Genomic DNA, 8761 nt, shown 5'->3' with positions numbered 1-8761 from the left:
GCAATTCTATTCCGGAGTATCAAGGCAAAAAGCGTGGTAGATGATTTGGCAGTATTCATTGCATGTTATGGGCTACTCAGAGAGATGCGGTCGGATCAATGGTCGAATTTTACTGCTTGGCTGTTTAAGGAGGTTTTAGATAACTTGGAGTACATCATTTTAAATCCAGTGCGGCATAATATAAATTCCATGGAGCTTTAGACCGTTGGCATCAGACCATGAGGACCATGTTGAGAGCATACTGTCAGGATTAACAGAATGATTGGGGAAAAGGTACCCCCCCCACCCCGCCACTTAAACAAATCATCTCATTTCACTCCTTCGAGTTATTATTTGGCATGAAGTGAAAGGCAATTTGTAATTAATTATGGATACATTGACGGAAACAAATTCGGAGATCTGACATTTTAATTTGTTTCAGAGTTGAGGAAGAGATTAAATCAGGTATGTGAGTTAGCTAAACAGAACGTAACGAGGCCACATTGCAGAATGAAGCAGGTGGCCGATAAAAGCTCTTTGACTGGAATGTTTGCCAAGGGGATAACGTGTTAGCACGATAACCAGTGACAGGAGATCCCTTCAAAGCCAGGGTTAGTGGTCCCTATCAAACTAAGAAAAAACTGAGTCAAGTGAACTATCTAGTTAAGATGCCAAATAGGATAAAACAATGTAGGGTATATCATGTAAACATGTTGGAACCGTATTGTACTGGAGAGAAATAAAAGGAGAAACTGTCGGTTACTGCCCATGAGAGCGACGAACCAAATCCGGATGATGTGGATTTTGACGTGCCTAAAAGTAAATTTAAAAATGAAGTAGCCCTTGAAGAGTGGGATACGTCATAAAGTGCCCGTCTCAAGACAGCAAGATGCAGTTGACAGATCTATTAATATAGTATGACGGTATATGCAGAAATAAGATGGGTTGAAGCTGTTGTACATGGAGTAAAGCTGTTGTACATGGAGTAGATACAGGGAATACTGTTCCCATATAACAACACCACTATCAGCTTAATCCTTTCACAGATCCAGTAATTGTTAGATTCCATGCTCGATGAGGCTATCATCGAACCAAGCCAACACGAGTGGAGGTCGCCAATCAACTTACTTCCCTAATCGGACGGGGCCCAACAATTCTGTGTGGATTATCGGAAGGTCAACGCCGTTGCAAAATCAGACCCATAGCCTGTTCTGAGATTAGACGACTTTATCAAGAAAGTCGGACAAAAAAGTCACATCACCAAGTTGGACTTAATGCCCAGTTAATGGCAGATTACTTTATCAGAGACAGCGAAATAAATTTCTGTGGCAATAAACCCAAATGATCTGCATCAATTTAAACTGATGACCTTTCGAATGAAGAATGCCCCCAACCATATTCCAGTCACTCTTGAACAGAGTTGTGACGGGTGTTAACAAAGTATGTCTCCTCATGTCCCTTCTACCCCTGCAATGGTAGGCCTAACATACGTTGAACGTCAGAAGACCCTGGGATTGTATTCATTACAGTATAGAAGATTGGGGGGAGATCTAATAGAAAGTGACAAGATAATGCATGACTGAGAAAGGGCGGACGCTGGTAATTTGTTTCCGTTTTCCAGGGATAATCAGACCCATGGGCGCAGCCTCAGAATTAGAGAGGATCAATTTAGAACGGAAATGAGGATACATTTCTTGAGCCAGAGAGTCGAAGGCCTATGAAATTCGTTGCCATGGAGCGCGGTGGAGCCGAGAATTTATTTGTCTTCAAGGTAGAGATTGATAAAGTCTTGATATGTTAAGGAATTAAGGGCTGCGGGGAGAGTGTGGATAAGTGTCATTGAAATGCCCATCAGCCATGATTGAATGGTGGGGTAGAATCGATGGACCGAATGGCCTTAATTCCACTCCTATGCCTTATGGTCTTGTGTCTTATGCAGTTTATTTGGACGTGTCACAATCTTTTGTAAGTCTTGGAAAGGTAACTTTGTAAAGTTGGAAGTGCTCTTTGAATGACTATGCAAAACAAAACTGGTCATAAAGCTAAACAAACTGAATTCACGAAAGCAGAGGTGACAGTCTTGAGACATAACACCTTTCGTGGAAGGTTGAACCCACAAAACGAAGGCCGCTGTGGAATTACCATGACCACGCTCAAAGGAAAAATTGCTTCAATTCTCAGGACTCAGCAGATTCTACAGGAAGTTTTATCCTAACTTTAGCAGTACGTTAAACGATTTGCTGAGGATGAACTCAAAGTTCCGATGGACAGAACAATGCCAGGATGCATTCGATCATTAGAAACCACTGCACCAGTTTCAGTTATTCCAAACGTTTCTAAAGCGTTTAAAGCTGGTATTGATGCTAGTGGGATAGGAAATGGAACTGTAATCCTTCAACAAGGTGAGCATTGGATTGAACAACCAGTTTGTTTATTTTCGAAGAAACTCAAGTTCCACCAGAGTAAATGCTCCACAGATCAAAATTAGTCATTGAGTTTGGTACTTGCCTTACAAAATTGTAATGCGTATGTTCCAAACAATATGTCAGAGACAGTTGTATACACAGGTCATAATCCTTTTACATTATTAGAACGCTTTATGGACAATAATATGAGGCTATTTCTTTGAAGTCTTATGTTGCATTTTTTACCATAAAAGTCGTTCATGTTGCGGGTCGTGAAATAGGCATGGCCGATGCGTTATCCGGGATTAAACTGATAAAGTTGAGATGAGATTTGTATATATTATATATATGTGTCTATGTATGTATGTATATATATATATATACACACTAGCAAACACATGCACACACACATACTCAAACATACAGCGAGATACAGAGAGAAAGAGAAGAACTTAAGATGAATTTAGAATGTAGTTATCTGTATGTAATGATAAAACATTTAAAAGCTAGAGAAAAAAAATAAACGAAGCTTTTCATTACAATCGTTCCATTTTCTGAAGAGGGGAGGTGTTATGGAGGTGCGAGGGGTACTCTATCTTTAACAGAGTTGAGAAGCTTGCAAGGGAACAGAGAAGAGCACAAAGCACTGGAAAACTGACAATGTAACTTTGTTCGAACAGCGAGCATTCGAATAAATTTGCTCTGAGACAAAACCAAACTCAAATTCGTCCAATCTTAAATTTTGTCCAAAGATATCAAACTCCAATCAAGTTTGAATTTGTATTTTGACAATATTAAAACCAATGAAACAATCCGATGGTTTGACGTATAACTCTTAAATATTTTGAACAGTTAGCCGGAGATGCAAAGATTACAGCCAGCTCCAAAAAGGCTGCTTGCAGAAACATCTGCTCTCTTAAAGGTAGATTTTGTTTGCCAACAGTTAGTGAGCAGATTCAACAAGAAGAAGAAAGGAAGACAGGACTATAGAGAGGAATCAGTAGATGCCTAGTTATGCAAAAAGAAGTCTTATTTTTAAAATCTTAATGGGATATTTATCAGACCTGTATTGCAGAGGGGAAGGTAAAAGATAGTGTTCGAAAAATGAATTGTAAATAATTGTTAGTTACTTATTTTATGTTCGACTTTTTAAAGTAAAATTGCTATTTTTTCCTTTACATAGTAACTTTTAATCTCTCGAATTTGAACAGATTACACCATGGGCTGATTATTTTCTGTGTTGCCGGTTTAAAGTAGTAGAGGGGTTTCCACTGTGTCGCAACACTTGTGATGTACAAAAGATAGGACACATTAAAACATTATTTGACTCTTAGCGGCGATGGTACGTTCCCCTTCTCTTAACGTAACCCCAAAGAACCCCCACCCCACCACCACAATCTAGAAGATCCCTGCTGTCATCTCTCATTGTTATCAGGATGTGTCAAATACATTCTTCCTTCTTGTGTTCCAAATTATTTATATTAATCCACTTTGAAACGGGACATAAATATATATTGTCATGTTGTGTTCTGTCTACAGCTCGTGTCTGTCACGTTATTGAAGCTACATTTTCTGACATCAAACCCAACAATTGAATACATTACTCTATTCTTTCTACTTTGTACAAAGGACCGCAGCAAAGTAGGGAAGTACATCTACCTCCAATGCTCATATTGTTTTCTCTCTTGCTCCTTGTATCAATCAAATAAACCCTTCAATCGTTCTCAGCGTCCCACCTCTCAAACTTCACCCTTTTCTCTTGCATCTGTTGCATTCTACTTGATGTGGTGTGATTATGATTGAGTAACGCAACAACAGAAGCATGACGGAGTCGCTGGTCAGAGTTGGTTGAGTGGGGGTGCTGATCAGCGAAGATGGCGCAGCAATGACAGGAGATTCTGCGATTAATTCCGAATACCACCTGAAAATCATCCCAAGTAAAAGAAACATACTCAGAGTAGGGAAAGGAATCCCTGGATGATAAGGTATGTCAGCGACAGTACAAATCAAAATAGGAAGCATGTGATCTGGTGAAGAGTATGGGGTTCCAAAGGTTTGAAAAGACGTTAAAATCCAGCAGAAGATAAGTAATAAAAGAAATGGGCAGGTAAAAATGAATTCAACCGGCAACCGTGTTGATAATATGAAAGATGATGTCAAGAGGCTTTTAGATATATAACAGGGATGAGAGAGAGACAAGACCAAACATTACAAAATAAGGCTGGAGTAGTCGATACGAGAATCAACTAAATGGCAAAGGAACTTAATAGATATTTTGCATCAGTTTCACTGTGGAAGATCCAGCAGCCTGTCAGAGGTTAACAGTATAATAAGCTTAAGGTAAAATTTGTGACCACTACTAAGGATAATGTGCTCCAGACGTTGTAAGGTCTTAAGAAAAAATATCTTACCAAGATCAGATGGGCTACAGTACGTAGTGTGAAAGAGATAGCTGAGGTCATTGTGGAGGCAGTGCTGGTGACATTTCTGGAATGAATGGAATGAGGCAGGACTGTCAAAAGCAACCCACTGTTTACTGAGCAAGAGACACAGAAGATAGGAAAATATAGGCCAGAAAAGTTGAACCTTTTGCAAAGAATGTTTACTGGATCCTTGGATTTATGAATGGAGTATAAAACAGGGAAGTTATTGCGTATATTGGAAATATTGTGAATACGCTACAGCATAACAAGGGTTCAATTTTACAAATGTTATTGCAAAAGGTAGACTGGAAAGAGTGTTTGAAACAAAGGAAATTGTTTTGAAGCAGACAGGATCATTTATGCCAAAAATACGTCTGCCTTGACCTTCTGGTCGGGGTGTCGAGATAGCTTGTCAGTAAACCCACTGAAAAAAAACTATACAAAGCACGATTAAACTGCTGCTACAGAGGTCTCAACGTGCAACTGTGTAGTCAATAGATATGAAGCTAGAAAAACACAGCAAGTCAGACAGCATCTGAGCAGCAGGAAAGTCATCGTTTCGGGCATCGACCCTTTGTTAGGATTGGGGAAGCGGACAGGCGTGGGTTTGGGGGAAAGGTAGGTGGGATTGTCAATAGTGGATGCATCTAGGGGGTTATTGAGATGGTAGTGGGAAGGGTGGAGAGCATATGTGAGTAGGAAGATGAATGGGTTAGATCAGCTCAGGGTGGAGGGACATGGGAAAGTCTGCGGGTGGAGAAATGTTGAAGCTGGTGAAGTCCATATTCGGGCCATTGGGCTGTAGGTTTTCCAAGTGAAAAATAAGGTGGTGTTTCTTCATTTTTTCCTTTGGCCTCACTCTGAACAAGCATTAGGCCATTGATGAACATGTCGCTGTGCGAGAAGGAGGGAAAATAAAATGGATGGCAACTGGAAAGTGGTGATCTTTGAATTGTGCAGAGCTCAGATGCTCTCCGATATTGCCCCGAGTTTGCATTTGGATTCCCCAATATAGAAGAGACTATTTTGGGAGTTGGAGGCAAGTTCGGTAGGGCAGGGTTAGGCTCTGCATGTAGCATCTGCCCTATGCCTTCAACAACTAACCCAACTTTCCAAATTTCATCCGTTTTGTTGCCCGTTCACCTTGTCCGGCGACATGTTCATTCTTGGCCCCCTTCGAAGTCAGAGGAACACGACCTGAAATTTTACTTTGGAGCTTACAACCCATTGTTCTCAATGTAGGCTTCAGCTTTAAAATCTCTCCACCCGCAGCCTAATCCCATGTCCTGCCTCCCCAACATGATCTAAACTGTCCATCTTTCCACTCACCAATGTGCTCCACCCATCCCACTGACCAGTCACAAGAAACCCAATGTGCATCCACCTCTGACATCCCAACAACCCTTCCAGAACTATTAATTCCCATCACTCCATTTCTGGGTTCTGCGACGGAAACCAGTTCTGACGAACGTGACTTTCCTTCTGATGTGATGCTTTCTGTCAAAATGTGTTTATCCAGCTCCACCTTTATTGGCTACTGTCTCCAAGTTGTGCAACTATATCATCTTCATATATGAATAAACACTATTAGATTTTTGAAAAACATCGCGGACTTATTCCTTATTTCTTATCAACACAACACACTCCTTTCAGTTGAAGGAGCATCACATGGAACTGTGTCAATTGACACGCCTGGCTTTGCTGCTCGCAACGCACTTGCCTTTATACTGGCAAGACTAAAGACAGACTGCTTTGAGGAACACTTGCGCTCTGTCTGACGGAATACCCTGATCTCCTCATTGCTTCCGATTTCAATAACAGAAATTGCTCTACCTTACACGAATATTTCGATGCTGGGTTGATGTAATGTTCAAATGAATCACAACCCCAGCTTGAGTAACACCTCACTTTAAACTTCAGTATATTACATCCTGTAGGAGTTAACATTCAGTTCCATAGCTTCACAGCCACACCACATTATGGCTGTTCTCCATATTTCTTGCAATCACTCTCCTCGTCTCCCAATGACCCTGCCCTGTTTGTATCTGTTTTTTAGTGGGCTCGATTTGTCCTTTATACTGCATTTTGAGTGCGAGCAGCAGCTGAGTTTAAACGAACCTGGAAGGCTACAGCTAAGGTGAGACAGTCTGTGTTAAAATTACTTACCGGGAGCGGGCAGCGGTGTTTTTTTTTTCCTCACAGAAAGAGCGGGAGCAGCAGGGGGAAGTGACGACGACCAGAGGGATAGTCGGAAGCTGGTGTAGCGCAAGCTTACCTGGGTAGGTTATTTTTTCTATAAAAGCGCGCAGGAGAGGAACCCGAGACACTACAGAGGTAGTGCCTCCCACCCTCCCTCCTCCTCTAACCTAATAATAAGACCCGTTGTGGTAAGTCGGTAAGTGCTGCATTTTGCGTGTGTTGTATTCTTTAGACCTAGTTTTTTTTTTAAAAGGTTATTTTCAGAGGGATGGCAGTGAAGGCAGTGCAATGTTCCTCTTGCAACATGGTGATGTGATGGATGCCATGGTCGTCCCTGCTGATTACACTTGCAGGAAGTGTACCCATCTCCAACTCCTCAAAGACCATGTTAGGGAACTGGAGCTGGAGTTGTATGAACTTAGGATCATTCGGGAGACAGAGGGGGTCATAGATCGGAGCTTTAGGGAAGTAGTAACTCCAAAGATTGCAGACAGATGGGTGACAGTGAGGGGGACTGGGACAAAGCAGCCAGTGCAGGGACCCCCTGCGGCCGTTCCCCTCAAGAACAAGTATACCATTTTGGATACTTGTGGGGGGGACGACATTCCAGGGGTAAGCAATGAGGTTCAGGCCTCTGGCATGGAGCCTGTCCCTGTTGCTTAGAAGGGAAGGATGGAGAAGAGCACAGCAATAGTTATTGGGGACTTGATAGTTCGGGGCACAGACAGGCGGTTCTGTGGGGGCGAGAGAGACTCACGTTTGGTATGTTGCCTCCCAGGTGCAAGGGTACGTGACGTCTCTGATCGTGTTTTCCGGGTCCTTCAGGGGGAGGGGGAGCAGCGGAAGTCGTGGTCCACATTGGCACAAACGACATAGGTAGGAGGAGGGATGAGGATTTAAGGCAGGTTTTGGGAGCGAGGTTGGAAGCTCAGAGTTCGAGCGTCTAACCCCGCCCCCACGCCGATCTCCGTCACCACGCCCAACTCCGCCCCCTCGCCGATCTCCGTGCCCGCCCCCAGGCCCAACCCCGCCCCCACTCCCAGCTCCAGCCCCACACCAGGACCAAGCTCCCAGCCCTGCCATGTTTTCAACATCCCTCCAGAACTACCCCTCTCTGAGGATGAAAGATGAGTCCTCAGCAGAGGCCTCAACTTCATTCCCCTACGCTCTCGGATCAATGAGTTAAACATGCGGCATGACATCGAACAATTCTTCCGCCGCATTCGCCTCCGCGCCTACTTCTTCAACCAAGATTCTCGCCCACCCTCTGACGACACCTTCTGCCGCCTCCAACACACCGCATCCACCTGGACACCCCGTGCTGGCCTCTTACCCGCCCTCGATCTCTTTATAGCCAACTGCTGCCGCGACATTAACCGCCTCAACTTCTCCACCCCTCTCACCCACTCCAACCTCCCTCGCTAGGAACATACAACCCTCCACTCCCTCCGTTCCAACCCCAACCTCACTATCAAACCAGCAGACAAGGGTGGCGCGGTAGTAGTTTGGCGCACCGACCTTTACACCACTGAGGCTAAATGCCAGCTCCCTGACACCTCCTCCTACTGCCCCCTTGACGATGACCCCACCTCCCACCACCAAACCATCATCTCCCAGACCATCCAGAACCTCATCACCTCATGGGATCTCCGCCTCCAACCTCATAATCCCACAACCCAGCACCGCCCGTTTTTCCTTCCTGCCCAAAATCCACAAACCTGACTGCCCCATTGTCTCAGCCTGCTCGTGCCCCAC

General features: G+C 43.7%; 1 protein-coding gene and 1 long non-coding RNA gene across 4 annotated transcripts in view; both read right to left on the bottom strand.

Annotated features, from left to right (window-relative positions):
- The window catches only part of tab3 (TGF-beta activated kinase 1 (MAP3K7) binding protein 3), a 158725-nt gene that overhangs the window by 31720 nt on the left and 118244 nt on the right, over positions 1-8761 (bottom strand). The gene's annotated exons all lie outside the window — the stretch shown is intronic.
- Positions 5597-8761, bottom strand: part of LOC122555076 — a 24153-nt gene continuing 20988 nt past the window's right edge. Inside the window, exon 3 of the long non-coding RNA XR_006313152.1 lies at positions 5597-5606. This is a non-coding gene — a long non-coding RNA (uncharacterized LOC122555076). The remainder of the gene's footprint in view (positions 5607-8761) is intronic.

Source organism: Chiloscyllium plagiosum, chromosome 12, assembly GCF_004010195.1.
Source record: "Chiloscyllium plagiosum isolate BGI_BamShark_2017 chromosome 12, ASM401019v2, whole genome shotgun sequence".
NCBI lineage: Eukaryota > Metazoa > Chordata > Chondrichthyes > Orectolobiformes > Hemiscylliidae > Chiloscyllium > Chiloscyllium plagiosum.
This window is presented reverse-complemented; position numbering and strand designations above follow the sequence as displayed.